Raw genomic sequence first — 15,131 nt, 5'->3', positions numbered from 1 at the left:
GTCTTCCCCAAACTGCAGCTCTCTCTCCGGGTCTTGCCTGAACTGCAGCCCTCTCTCCAGGTCTTCCCCGAACTGCAGCCCCCTCTCCGGGTCTTTCCTGAACTGTAGCCCTCTCTCCGGGTCTTCCCCAAGCTGCAGCCCTCTCTCCGGGTCTTCCCCGAGCTGCAGCCCTCTCTCCGGGTCTTCTCCAGCCCGCTGACCTCTCTGCGCTGCTGGGGCTCTTACCATTTCCTCTCCCAGCTCACCTGCAGCTGTCGTGCTGGCCTTGGGCGCTGGCTCACACCCGGGTTCCTTTAGTTCCCCGTGGTGAGCGCGGGTAGGCACCTCGGGCATTCGGCGCCTCCAGCTGACTCCACCAGCCAGGCTCCCTCCCAGCAGCCACGTGCACCCCCTGCTCCTTTTCGCCGCCGGCCCTTTTATTTCTGCCAGCCGGTGATTGGGAGTGACATCATCTGCCAGCCGTGTGCAGCTTAAGGCATGATTTACGCCCCGCGTGGACTTCTCCTGCTGTCCCTGCTCCTCCTCCCATCCTGCGGTGAGCAAGTTATCTTTTTTTATTTTCCTTTTCTCCGTTCCACCCCCAGCTCCTCACCCTGGGGCTCCCCCTGTGGACCCAGGAGTCTCCCCGGTCTTTCTCTCCCTGTGACATAACCCCCCCCTTAAGCTGCCTCGGGGCGGTCCATTCAAGGGTGTCGCGACCCTACCTGTATGTTGGACTGGTCTTATGCTCGGGGCCCCTTATAGTTTTGCAAAGGGTCACGGAGTATCTAGAGAGAAAGTCCGCCATTATGTTGTTTGCTCCGGCCTGATGCCTTATCTGGAACTTGTACGGTTGTAGGGCCAAAGCCCAGCGCATAATTCGGGCGTTGTCCATTCTTGCTGTGTTAAGGCATTTTAACAGGGCATGATCCATGATCAAGATAAACTCCCACCCCAGCAAGTAATATTTGAAATGTTCCACAGCCCATATTATGGCTAGGCATTCTCGTTCAATTGTGGCATACCTTGTCTCGGCTAGTAGCAACTTCCGACTGGCATATGCCACAGGCCGTTGAACTCCACCGTTGTCCTGTATAAGAACTGCTCCTAAGGCCGTTTCTGATGCGTCTGTCTGCAATATAAATGGTTTCTCAAAATCAGAGGTGTGTATCACTACATCCTTACATAAGGCGTCCTTCAGCCTCGTGAAACTCCCCGCCATGTTCTGCGTCCAATTTATTTTTTTGCCTTGGGGTCCCCTCAAAGCCGTGGCCACCGCCCCATGTAATCCGAACGGCATCCTTATGAATTCGTATAAGCCCCATGGTGTGCCAAAGGCGGTCTTGGGTCTATCCCGTGGAGCCACAGGTATTTGCCAATAGCCTTTCGCTAAATCTAGGGTGGATATAAATCTAGCAAAACCAATTCTCTCCACCAATTCTGTAACATGTGGCATTGGGAAGGCATCGAATATAGCGATTTCATTTAGCCGCTGGTAGTCTACACAGAGTCTCAAAGTGCCGTCAGGCTTGGGTACCGGCATGATAGCGCTTCGCCAAGGACTCCGTGAGGGCCTTATGACTCCTAAGTCCAACATCTTGTCTACCTCCTCTTTTATGGCACTTGTCAGATGGTGGGGTATAGGCCTCCATCGATCTCTTACTATGGCCCCAGGAGGCGTTTGTATATAATGGTAAGTGCCTTGCACCCACCCTGGCTCTTCCCGAAATGTTTCCTTAAATTCTTTTATGATCTGCTGGACCTCTTCCTTCTGTTTGGGTGTCAGGGATTCCCCTATTCGTATCAGCTGGCCCTGTGATTCTGGTTTGGCCTCCCTCCCTTGCAGCCCAAAATCTTCCTCCTCCTTAAAAGTTGCCCAACCCTTGGGTTGTTTCCATTCACGTAAAAGGTTAATGTGATAAATTTGTTTAGGCTTAAGGTGACCCGGTCTAAACACCTCGCAGTCTATGGGCCCTACTCTCTTTACGATTTCAAATGAGCCTTGCCATTGAGTCAATACCTTACTGGTGGAGGTGGGCAGCAACACGAGTACCTTCTGTCCTGGTTGGAACTCTCATGACTGGGCTTGTTTATCATACCTCTCTTTCTGTTGCTGTTGGGCCTGCCGCAAATTGTCAGTGGCCACTTCCCGCGCTATCCGGAGTCAATGCTGGAACGCCTGTTGGTATTCTGACACATTCTGTTCCTGAGAGACTGGTAACTCCCAACCTTCTCTTAACACTTGCAAAAGACTCCTAGGGCGGTGTCCCAGCACCAGCTCAAACGGGGAGTACTTCAAGGAATCAGAAGGGGTGTCCCGTAGTACAAACAATATGAGGGGAACTAGTAAGTCCCACTTTCGGGGGTCTCCTTGGAGACACCGGCGCAATACTCTCTTTAGGGTCCCATTTAATCTCTCCACCAACCCATTTGTTTGATGGTGGTAGACGGAGGTGCGCAATTGCTGAATTTTCAATGTCTGACACACTGTTTTTAATACCCCAGACGTAAAATTGCGCCCTTGATCTGTTAGGATCTCCTCTGGAATGCCCATTCAGGCGATCCATTTTATCAATTACTCGGCTATCTTTGGTGCTGTTACCATTCATAGAGGTATCGCCTCGGGGTAACGCGTGGCATAATCAATAAATACCAACAAGTATTGGTTACCGGTGCTACTACGCGGCAAAGGCCCTACTATGTCCATGGCTATCCGAGCAAACAGTGGTCCCATTACCGGTAGGGGTTGAAGAGGAGCTCATGGTGGTCAATCCTCCCTGGTTTTTTGGCACTCTGGACACGCCGCGCACCATTTAGCTACATATTCTCCCAGACCAGGCCAAAAAAACCATTGGGAGATCCTGGCCCTTGTTTTATCCCTTCCCATATGCCCCCCAACCGGGGTGGTATGCGTTAGTTGCCAAATGACTCCCCGGAAACATGTCGGGACCACTAGCTGGGATTGTTCCATCTCTCCCTCCTGACCCCGTTGTATGCGATAAAGGAGGTTGTTTCTCACTTCAAATCGTGGTCGTGTTGGTGCCGTCCCTGTGTCTGATGTTGAGGCGCCATCTGGGGGGGCAGACCATAGCTCTCATAGTTCCTCATCTTCCACTTGGGCCTCCATAAACTGCCAGCTACTAGCCATCACCTGCAAATCCACCATCCCGGGCTCATCATCGCTTTCCGCCATCTCGTCTGACTCCCCTACCCATCCTTCCCTATTTCTTAGCTTTCTCTTAGCTGCTTCTCTATCTCTAATCCTCTCTAAGGTGTCATACAACGGGGGCCAATCATGGCCCAACAACATTTCGCAGGCTAATCGGGGTGCCAATCCTACCAGCAATTCCCCTTGGTGTTCCATTACTTGCTCACCGCAGGATTCCCGCGTCAGTGGGTTTCCTTGCAAGTTACCTTTTTTTATTTTCCTTTTCTCCATTCCGCCCCCGGCTCCTTGCCCTGGGGCTCCCCCCATGGACCCGGGAGTCTCCCCGGTCTTTCTCTCCCTGTGACATGCCTATAAGGGGGGTGGGGAGACCACTGGTTGGGAGTGATAGGCACTGCCAGGGCCAGGGGTGCCATCATGAGTTAGGGCCAGCATGATGGGGTGAGACTGTGCAATCGTGACTGGCATGGCAGGACAAGGGAACCTAGTGGCTATGGGCTGGCTGCACTCAGTGCTAGGAGTGGGCGGGCAGCAGCTGCTATCTTTCCTACTGCTATAAGTCTAAATGGGGAGCTGGGTAACCTTGTGCACTCATGAATGGTGCAGGAGGCAGCACACATCTATGCCATGATGCATGAGACAAGCACTTAATCAATTTTGTCAATTCTGACTATTCTGCATGACCTTGTCATGAACAAATTTGAGGAATGTGGGCTGGACAAAACTACAATAAGCTGGATAGACAACTGGCTCAATAGCTACAATCTAAGGGTAATTATAAATGGATCCATGTCAGAATGGCAGGAGGTTTTGAGTGGAGTTTCTCAGGGGTTTATCCTGGGCCCAGTGCTGTACATTGTGTTTATTAATGATTTGGATGCTGGCATAGAAAGCTTCTTGAGCAAGTTTGCAGATGATATGAAACAGGGAAGAACTGTGAACACACTGGAGGAAAGGAACACAATTCAGAAGGATCTCAACAGATTGGAAAGCTGGGATGGAGCAACAGAATAAAGTTCAAATGCCAATGCTATACCTTGGGAAGAATAATCAGTAATACAAATACAAATACAAATTGGGTGGCATTTGCAGGATAACAGCCCTAAAGAGAAGGATCTGGGTGTCTTAGTGGATCACAGACTCAATACACATTTCCACTGTGATGCAGTTTCACAAAAGGTGACTGTAGTTTTGGGATGCATCAATAGAAATATTGGGTGCAAGACACAGGAGGCAACAGTGCCTCTCTACTCACCACTAGTTAGGCCTCATCTAGAGTACTGTTTGCAATTTTGGGCTCAACATTTTAAAAAAGAACATGGAGAAGTCAGAGAGGGTCCAGAGGTGGGTGACAAAAATGGCAAGGAGCTTAGAAGGCAAAGAGAGGTTGAAGGAGCTAAGCAGCTAGGAACGACTGGTGAGGGCACATGATAGTAGTATTCAAATACTTAAAGGGAAGCCACAAAGAAGACAGAAAGCATATTTCCACTTTTGCTCCAAAGTAGGATGTGGACCAATGGCTTGCAGTTGCAGCAAAGTAGGTTTAGACTGGATATCAGGAAAAACTTCTTCACTGTTATAACAGTGGAAGACCACTTAGGGAAGTTGTGGACTCTCAATCACTGGAGGTGTTCAAGAAGAGGTGGGACAGCCACTAGTCGGGAATGATCTAAACATAGCTATGTTATGTTCTACTGTAGGCATTTGTCAGTGAGTGTGACGTGCCCCGTAGCTCTGCCTGAGAGCCGTTGCCCGCTTCTTTGTGCTTGTTTTCCACACCTTGATGCAAAACAAATAAAGGGGAAACTGAGTGTTGCAACAAAGGGGAAACAGTGTTCTTTCAATGGGAAGTGTGTCCTCTTCACAGGGCTCCGCCTCCCCTATACCCTTTCCTCACCGCACCTGCCAGGCCAATACCATGGTCTTTCCAGTATAGCCAACTCTGTCTTGACTGGTCATTCACCTGATAACTGACACTTATTACCCCCTCCACAGTGATGTTCATCAGGGTTCACTTAATCCTGATACACACCACTTTTATTGGTGTGCATGCTCCATGAGTCTAGTACCAAACACAGGGTCCTCACAACCTTGGTGGAGGGGTTCCCATCCTCAATCAGTTACTCCCTTACACAGGCCTCACAGATTTAACATTCATCATTGCTGGCCTTGCCTTAGAAAAAACACCAGTCTTCCTCAGTGCTGCCGTTTGGTTAACCTATGGGCTCCACCAACTGGCTTCCCCAGAGGAACTTCTCAGCCACTTCCCACATGTCATGACTTATCCATAGCCTGTCTCTGCACTGGAGGTTTGAGTGGCCTGCTATTTCCTGCCAACTGTTCCTTACTGGTTTCCACCCCAGCTGCCCAATTCTCATCCTGGCTGGAGCATGAGTAAGTTGCTGTCCCAGGCTCTTCTTTTGTGCCTCTGCACAGAACTGCACAGTTCTTCCCTAAGAGACTATGCGTTCCCCTCTCCGGGGGTGTTGTGCCTCAGTCCTTTTGCTTTTGGGCCTGCTGAGCCTCTTGGGACAATTATGCTTGACTCCTCAGCCAGATGGTCACTGGCAGCTGGAGATTGCTAGAAGCTAGGCCTCACTGGCACTTCGGGTTCATTCCAAAGGCTTACCATCATTAGAGGAAGCTCAGCATGACTCCTGCATGAGTCAAGCAGTGATTCCAGTCACACCTGAGGTCCCATTCATCACAGGGCCTGGTGACTGGCTCCCCAATGCACACAGACAGCCTCACTGGCAGCAGTGGAAACCCAGTATGGCTTCTGGGTAAGTAGAGTAGTGATTCCGGCTGCACCTGGGGTCCTGCTCATAACAGAATTCAGGACTTTGCTGGTTTCCTCATGGAGCTGGAAGGAAATTCTCACTCTCCCCTTCCTCACTCCTGCTACATGTGACAGGGTTTGGGGGTTTTTTAACCTTCCTCACTAGCATTGGGTATTGGCTGTAGCCAAGGCTAAGGATTTTGACTCAGGTGTGCCAGTGATCCTTCTGTGACTTTAACTTGGAAGTTCCTGACTAGAGAGTCCTGCCCCACTGCTCAGGGTCAGTCTGATCACCAGTTTCGGGTCAGGAAGGAATTTTACCCCATGGTCAGATTGATATGAACTGTGGGGTTTTTGCCTTCCTTTGTAACAGAGGATGTGGCCCTCTTCCTGGTATCTCTTGAGCACATACTAACAACTTCTACAACAGAGCAGGACATTGGCTGCTGTGATCCCCCTGCTTTACCTGGGGCAGGTTATGGTGTTATGTCTGGTGTTGTGTCAGGGTTGATTGTGTAGTTTTTCTAAGAGGTTAAACAATGGATTAGTACAGAATGGTTTGGATAGGGATGATCCTGCTTCAGGCAGGGAGTTGGACTGAATGACCTATGGGGATCCCTTCAAGTCCTACTTCTCCATGATTCTATGGCTATCACATGATGTGGTGTCCATATGCATTTGCCTCAGCCTGGAAGAGAATTATGGAGTTAAAAAAAATAAAAATGAAGGACTAGGATAAAGGTGGCATTTCCCTCTGCACACCTAATCTACTATGGTGACCAACCTAAATATAGAGGGTAGCCTGGACAACAGTGACCATGAAACCATCAGATTCACTGTCCATCACAAGGCAGACCAATTAGATAGCATGGTTGAAGTTTTGGACTTCAAAAATGCAGATTTCAACAAGCTCAGGTCACTAGTGGGAGAAGTACTCTAGGCCCAGGGACCAAGGGTGAAGGAAGTGCATGAAGAGTGTTCACTACAGCATTTCAAAGACATGATCCTTGAAGCACAAATGAAGTCCATTCCCATGCAGAGGAAAGGTAGCAGAAGGGCTGGGAAGCCCTCTTGGCTAAACATGGAAATCATGGTCCTCTTAAAAAGGAAGAAATAGGCATATAAACAATGGAAGCTTGGGACAGGCCCCAAGAAGGACTATACAACAATGGTCTGCATCTGTAGGGAACAGATTAGAAGGCTAAGGCGGTGACTGAACTTAAATTAGCAATGAGAATCAAGGACAAGAAAAGGTCCTTCTTTAGGTATGTAGGGAACAGGAGGAAAACAAATGGGAGTGTGGTGACATTGCTCAACAACTCGGGACAGCTGATTACCAGCACTCAGAAAAAACCTGAACTGAATGACTACTTTGCTTTGATATTTCAACAGACCAAAGGGAAAGTCATGTCCAATAGGGCACAGAATGAGCATGGTAGGAATGACTGCCTTCCTACTATTGCTTTAGAACTGGTGCATGATCAGTTAAAAAAATTAGACATATATAAGTCAGCAGGACTGGATGAACTTCATCTGAGAGTGCTGAAGGAGCTAGCCAAAGTCATCGCAGAACCCCTGGCAAAACTGTTCCAAAATGCATGGTGCTCTGGAGAGGTCCCTCAGGACCAAAGTTGTGCCCATCTTCAAGAAAGAGAGGAGAGAGGACCCAGGTAACTATAGACCAATTAGCCTAACTTCTATCCCATGGAAAATCCTGGAAAAATTCATTAAGGAGTCTAGGTGTGATAGGCTTGCAGAAGGTAGGATTCTGAATGACAGCCAGCATAGTTTTGTCATGGGCAGGACTTGTCTTACCAATCCTTTTACGATCAGGGAACTCACCACCTGGATAAGAGAGAGGAGGTTGACATTGTTTACCTTGACTTCCAAAAAGTCTTTGATCTGGTATCCCATGATGTTCTCACAAGAAAATTGGAGGATTGTGGGCTCAACTGTGCAACAGCTGGGTGGGTAGGAAGCTGGCTGTGGAATAGGACCCAGAGAGTTCTAATAAATGGATCTGTGTCATCCTGGTAAGAAGCAGCTAGTGGTGTCCCTCAGGGGTCAGTGCTTGGTCCAGTGCTTTTCAACATCTTGATCAATGATTTGGATATGAGGGTGAAGAGCTCACTGGCCAAGTTCACTGGCCAAGTTATGGGGAAGTGTGGTCACGCTTGAAGATAGGCTGCAGATACAGGCGGACCTAGACAGGCTAGCAAGTTGGGCAGATCAGAACCAAATGAAGTTCAACATCGAGAGATGTAAAGTGCTCCACCTGGGGATGAACAATCCCCTACACACCTACAGGCTTGGTGGTGCCAAACTGACCAGCACCATGAATTAAAGAGTCCTAAGGGTAATAATGGACCACAGTATGAATATGAGCTGTCAGTAAGAGACTGTTACCAGCAGGGCAAATAATATTCCGGCATGCATGAATCAATGCATCTCAAGCAAAACCAAGGAAGTGATTCTTCTGCTTTACTTGGCATTGGTGAGACTGCAGCTGGAGTACTTCGTCCAGTTCTGGACACCGCATTTGAACAAGGACATGGTAAAGCTTGAGAGAGTCCAGAGAAGAGCCACCCATATAATCAGAGACTTGCACAGCAAACTGTATGAGGAAAGGCTGAGGGACCTGGGACTCTTCAGCCAAAGAAAGAGAAAGCTAAGAAGGGACTTGGTAGCAGCCTACCGCTACATCAGGGGAGTACATCAAAGGCTTGGTGACCAACTGTTCACCAGGCACCTATGGGGAAAATCAGGAGTAATGGCCACGAACTCCTGGAAGACTGTTTTAGGCTCAACATTAGGAAAAATTTCTTAACAGTTATGGTTTCCAGACTATGGAATAAGATCCCTCCAGAGGTGGTGCAATCGCCTACCCTGGAAATCTTCAAAAGGAGACTAGATAGGCATGTGGCAAAGCTGGGGTGGCACTGCCACCAGAACTAGCCCCACTGCCCAGATGCTCTGGCCCATCTGCCCTGCACCCACTGCTGGGGATGCCAGACAGAGTGGGATGGGGCCACAGGTGACGGGCAGAGCCAAGATTACAGGACAGTGACAGCATGGGACTGGGGTCCAGGACAGAACTGTGATCCTCTCCCTGCACATCTCTGCCTGCAGAACTGGCATGCATGGGAGTGACGTAGAGGGAGCAATTTACGGCTCTGCCCTGGGCTCCAGCCCTACTCTGTCATAAACCTATGATCTTGGCCCTGGCCCCACCAGCCTATCCCACTCTCTGATGCTGCTCCCTGCCTGCACATGGTCCCATTTCATTTGCCTGGCTGAGCATGCCTGCCTGCAGAGGTCCCAGGTTGGTCTCCATGGAGACTCTGCCTGGCTGCCCATCTGTGCTGTTTGGCACCCTTGGATAGGATCAATTGCACCCCACCCCACCACTGCACTGGGCCAGGCTGGTTAACTCCCCACTCCCCTACCCTTGGCCTGCAACAGCTCACCAAAACTTCTTAATGGACCTCCAGCCCAAAATTGTCCATCCATGTATGCTAAGGCTAATAGATTGGAGGCATACTGCTAGTAGCATAAAGTGAGGAGACTTCACTGTGAGAGTATTCCATTGCTGATGGTAAAAATGATTCACAGAATAGTTGGAAGACAATCTTCCTTCTGCCTGCTGTTGCTGGCTTAATAGTATGTAATGCTCTTAGAACAAGCCAGTCTAAGAATTTAGTATGGCAGGTTATGTTTTCCTTCTGTAATTCATATTTGGGTCCTAGAAGCTGTTCTCTAGGGTTCCCAAATTTGCTAAGACAGTTTGGGAATCACCTTAATTTGCCCCAAGAGCGGGCACTGGCATGGGAAGAACCCTCCATTTCCACTTGATGATGACACTGTAAGGGTCCTGTGTTGGAAGGCTACTGAGAGGATCACGTTGTCAGCTTGCAAGAATTCTGTGATGCAGGAGGACAGGAGCACAATTCAGAGGGACCTTGATTGGTTGGAAAGCTGGGCTGCAACCAGTAGGATGAAGGTCAATGCTGACGAAGGCAGGGTGCTACATATCAGGAAGAATAATCAAGAATTCAAATACCAAATGGGTGACAATAGACTGGATAACAGTACTGTGGAGAAAGATATTGGAGTCTTGGTTGATCTTAGACTCATCAGGAATCTGCAATGCAATGCAATGCAACAGCAAATGCAGTTTTGGGCCGCATCACAACAACAGCATTAGATTTAAGATATGGGAGGTGATAGTGCCACTTTACTTGGTGCTAGACTGGCATCATCTAGAGTATTGTGTGCAGTTTTGAGCTCTGCATTTCAAAAAGGATGTGGAGAACTTGGGGAGAGTCCAGAGACATGTAACAGACATAACAAAAGGTTTGGAAGGAAAGCCATATAAGAAGTTGAAGGAAATAGCTATATTCAGCTTGCAGATGAGGCAGTGAAGGGGGGATGTGATAGCAGTCTTCAAATATGTGAAGGAATGCCATAAAGAAGAGGGAGAACAACTTTTCTTCAAGACTGCAGAGAGTAGGATGCATAGCAATGGACTGAAATTGCAGTAACAAAGGTTTAAATTGGATATTGGAAGAAACTTTTTTGCTGTTAGAGCAGTGAGGAAGTGGAACAGGTTGCCTATGGAAGTTGTGAAATCTTCATTGGAAGTTTTCAAGAACAGGCTGGATAAGCATCCAGCAGGGATTACTTGGAGTAGCTGTGCCTGGATTGTAATGTGACAAACAACAATTAGAAGCCTAAAATATCCATAAACACTCTTCACAAGAAAAGCTCTGCAGCCCAAAGCAGGTAAAAATTGGAAAAGACCATGTTCAGCAGCATAAGAATGAAGCAGAGCTCTATAACCAGCTTGGTTACTAAAGAAAAATAAAGCATCTGTAATAAATTTACGGAGGGGATAGGATGACAGAAAGGAGATTTTTTGCTCTATAGTAAGGGTTTGTCATGTGGAGTTGTTTCCAATCCTCAGGTTGCAGTGCAGAGTGGAGGGTTTGTGCTTTTCCCCATGCTTCTGAGCTCTGCTGGTTACCACATAAGACCAGAAAGACCTCTTGCCCTTCTCTTGCTAATTATATTAGAGTTTGTTTGTTTGCTTTCCTTCCTCAGAAGCATTGGGTGTTGGCTGCAGGTAATGCTGTGAATTTTGACAGGGGTGTGCAGTAGGGCTGTGCGAAGCTTTGGTTCGTGATTTGATTTGGAGAAGATTCGGCCCAATTCAGAGGCTGAGTCTCCGAATCTGAATCAAATTGCTCGAAGCTTTAAACTTTCCAAATCAATTTGGAGCCTCTGAATTGATTTGGAAGAGATTTGGAGATTCAGAAGGCAGTCTTTGAGGAGAAACAGAAACTTAGAAGAGGGAGGGGGAGTAGGGGGGAAGGACTGACATCTTTAGCTGGCCAGTGAGTGTAATTTCTGCCTGAGTCCCTTCCAATCACAGTGTTTGGTGGAGGGATATAGAAACAGCATAAAAGCCTCTGCGCGCAGGCTTTTCTGTCCCTTTTCTGAGCTGTTTCTGTCTAAGCAACAGCGTCTCAAAGGTACTGTGGCTACCGGCCTGGCTTCATAGTCAGTGGCCTGCTACTTTTTGCTCTTAGAAAGGATTGGATAGGGTATAGCTTAGCTTAGCATCTCTCTACTTTACTACTTATCCAATTCATTTCTTTCAATTTATATTTGTTCTCTTATTTTTTGGAGGCAATACTTTTAAAAGAGAAAGCTCAGTGTTTTCCCTGGCACTGTGATCCATCAGTGTGCAGGGAAGTCCTTCTCCCTAGTTGAGCAGCCAGGGTTCAGGTGGCTCATGGTGCCCATGGCCCCATCTTACCAAGTGCCCGCATGCACCACCTTTAGCAGGACAGTGGTGCCCTCCCTGTATGAGGCATGCAGGGAGTACTTGAGGGAGGAGCTATGCAAGGCAGGGTAGCAGATAGCCTTGACATTCACCTCCAACATCTGGAGCAGCCAGGGTGGTGATCATGCCTACCTCTCCCTCACAGGGCACTGGTGTGATCAATCAGGCTGTCAATGGGCTCTCCTCCAAGTCAAGGTGCTGGATGAGTCCCACATGGCAAGGGAGATCAAGGTAGTCATGAACCACATAGTACAGGGGTGGCTTGTTGGGCAAGCCAAACTCACCCATGGGTTTGTGGTCACCAACAATGGGGCCAATATGGTCAAGGCTGTCTGTAATGCCAACTTGGTTGGCATCTGCTATATGGCACACAGGTTGTACCTGATAGTCAGAGATGCCTTGGAGGAGGACAGGGCTGCTGGTGATGGCACTACCACCACTACCACTACCAGACAGCTGATTTCACAATGCAGGAAGGTGGCAGGACCACAGTCATGGATGGAAGGAATAGTAAAGAAGCCAGAGGCTGGCCTGGCATGCAGTGCAGGCAAGAAAGCCAGTCAGTGAAAATGGAAATGGAGGCATCAGGGGGTGAAGGACAGGCTGGGGTGGAGGGCGGGGGGGGGAAGCGGGATGAACCAATGCAGGTAAAATTGCAGAGGTACCTGGGGTGTCAGATGTCTGGCAGGTTGTAGTGTGTCATAATTCCACTGTCTAATCTATATTGTGTCCATGAGTTTCTCTACCTAGGAGGCTGAATTTGGCACCACTTCTTTAACTTATTTTTTTATAATGTGCCATGCATACATGTTCTCTCGTTGTCTTAAAAATTCACACCTGACACCAGTATGTCTGGCAGGTTGTAGTGTGCCAGAATTCCACTGTCTATATTAAGTCCATGAGTTTCTGTACCTACTACCTAAGAGGCTAATAAAGATAAAGGTGGGTGGGGGAGGTGGGCAAGGAGTGGGGAGGCAGGGGCAGGCATGGGGTGCAAGATGTGGGGAGGCAGGAAGTGCAGGGGCAGGCACAGACAGAAGTGTAGGCATGGTGGTGGGGACAAGGGCAGAGGCAAGCAGAGCACAGAGAGGCAGGCGGCAGTGGGGTAAAGGCTTGGTGGGGGACAAGGGACAGGAGTAAGGGGCAAGGGTCTAGCCCTTCCAACCCCCCTGGTGTTTTCCCTGCCACAGCAGTGGGGATGGTTTTGAATGTAAGATGGCCTTCCATGAATTAGATTCTATACATGGAAAATATCAACACATTTATAATTTCCATGTATACAATCGACTTATTGGTGGGGGTATCTTAAATTTAAAGTCATATTGGATTTAGGTAAATATGGTACGTGGAAATCTGTTCAGCACAGGAATTGGGTACAGTTCTCTGAATCCTAGAGTATTTCTGTGCTATTCCCAGACCTTTGCAATGTAGAGCAGCCTCTGGTATGATCCCAAAGGAACCATACACCGGCTGGGGCTAGCTGGAATGTTGGGTACGCTGACCATGTTGGACTTTGTCTGTCACAAAGGGGCAAGTTGAGCTTCCATGCTCTGAGGCTATTCTCAATTGGTCAGAACCTGGCAGCTGCTCTGGCAGGGATGGGATAGAGAAGCCAGTCTGCAACTTGGAAAGCTGCTTTGCTCATTGCACCCTGATTCTCCTCCCTGTCCCTTTCTCTGGCAGAAGGAAGAGATTCCTGATAATCTTTAAAGGGAGTGTATACATATGCCTCCTATACTCTGGACTCCAAAGAAAATGGGAGATCCTGGGGTGACAGTGTGGGGGTTGAGCTACAGTCAGGGCCACACAGGTTCTCCATGTCATCAAAGGTGTATATCTCAAGTGCAGTCTGGCCTAGTTTGGCCCTGATAGGGGCCCTTTGCCAGCTGTTGTTCCTTCACATAGGATGAGACAGTCCTTGACCTGAGGCAATTACAGTATATATAGACAAAGGATGAGAAAAAGAAGTATTGTCATCTCTCAAGAGCTGGAGAACTGAAGCATGGAAGAATTAAAACCAATTTGGTTTAGTATCCATTAATTTTTGAGGATCCAAACTGGGACACCCAGAGGTTGGTTTTTCTGCGTAATTAGCCTTTTTGAACAAACTTGCTATGTTCTCAGGCCAGCTCCTATTGACTTCAGCTGCTAGAGTTTAAAACCTCTGCAAATTGATCCCAGGGACTCAGGCTGTGCCTCCAGAAAAAAAAGAGAAATTTGTATTTTAAACGGGCTATCCTACCATGATCCTAACTTCACCTTCTTTTTAGTATGGAAGCAAGGTAACACTTTTAATGTGGTTTGACCTGGCTGAGATGTATCCTAGTTTAGGAGGCAGCCATCTACACTTGGATCAAGATGAGTTAGCTCATGTGTACTAACCAAAAGGAATAGTTCAGAAAATGAAACTCCACCACAAGAAGCCATGTTAATTAGGGCTGTGCAAAGCTTCAGTAGCTGATTTGATTCAGAGGAGGTTCAGCCCGATTCAGCGGCCAAAACTCTGAATCCAAATCAAATCAGGAGACCCATTAAAAGGTCTGAATCAATTCAATGAATTGATTCAGAAGGCTTGCAGCAAACAGAAACTGAGAAGTGGGAGGCGGGTGGGGTGATCTTTCATATATGGAAAAGTATGAGAAGGGGGGAAAGATTGCTCTGATATTGACATCTGTAGCTGGCCAGTGACTGTGATCTTTCTCTGAGTTCCCTTCTAATCACAGTGCTCTAGGTGAGGGATGTAGAAACAACATATAAAGCTATGTCTGAAGTGATCTGTGCCTTTTGTGAGATGTGTCTGTCTTGGAGCAGCAGTGTCTGAAAGGCTCTGGCTTGCTATCTAGTCTCTTGCTAGTTAGTCTCTCTTCTTGTAAGTTGCATCCAATCCTTTCCTGCTTACCCTTGCCTACAATCCCTATTGTTATACCTGTTAGGGTGACAGTATTTGGATCTTGGGGAGCATTGAATTTGCAGCTGAATACAAGGCAAAACTGCTAACCACAAGGCAGAATGATATATTAAAAGTAATATTGCAAGATACTTAGGCAAGTATTTTTTCTAATCATAGTATTTTTGTAAGATATATAGCCCACTGTGTAAAAGCAACAGGATGCAAACCACTGGCTATCATTAAGAGATAGAGCTGATTTTGCTTATGAATGCTTATGCTAAGTAACCATCTTAACTGTGTCAACCATTTTCAAGTGAGTCTTTGTGAGTCTGTGTGCTGTGAATGAGGTGAAGTCTTAGGAATGTGGAAGATGATACAATTTGGGACTGAAAAAACAGACTGGAATGTGAAAGACAACATGTAACTGGTAACAGAATCTGAAATAAACATATGCGAAAAGTTGAATGGTGAT

The sequence above is a fragment of the Alligator mississippiensis genome, chromosome 1, assembly GCF_030867095.1.
Source record: "Alligator mississippiensis isolate rAllMis1 chromosome 1, rAllMis1, whole genome shotgun sequence".
Taxonomy (NCBI): domain Eukaryota; kingdom Metazoa; phylum Chordata; order Crocodylia; family Alligatoridae; genus Alligator; species Alligator mississippiensis.
The sequence above is the reverse complement of the archived record's forward strand: the minus strand, read 5'-3'. Positions refer to the sequence as shown.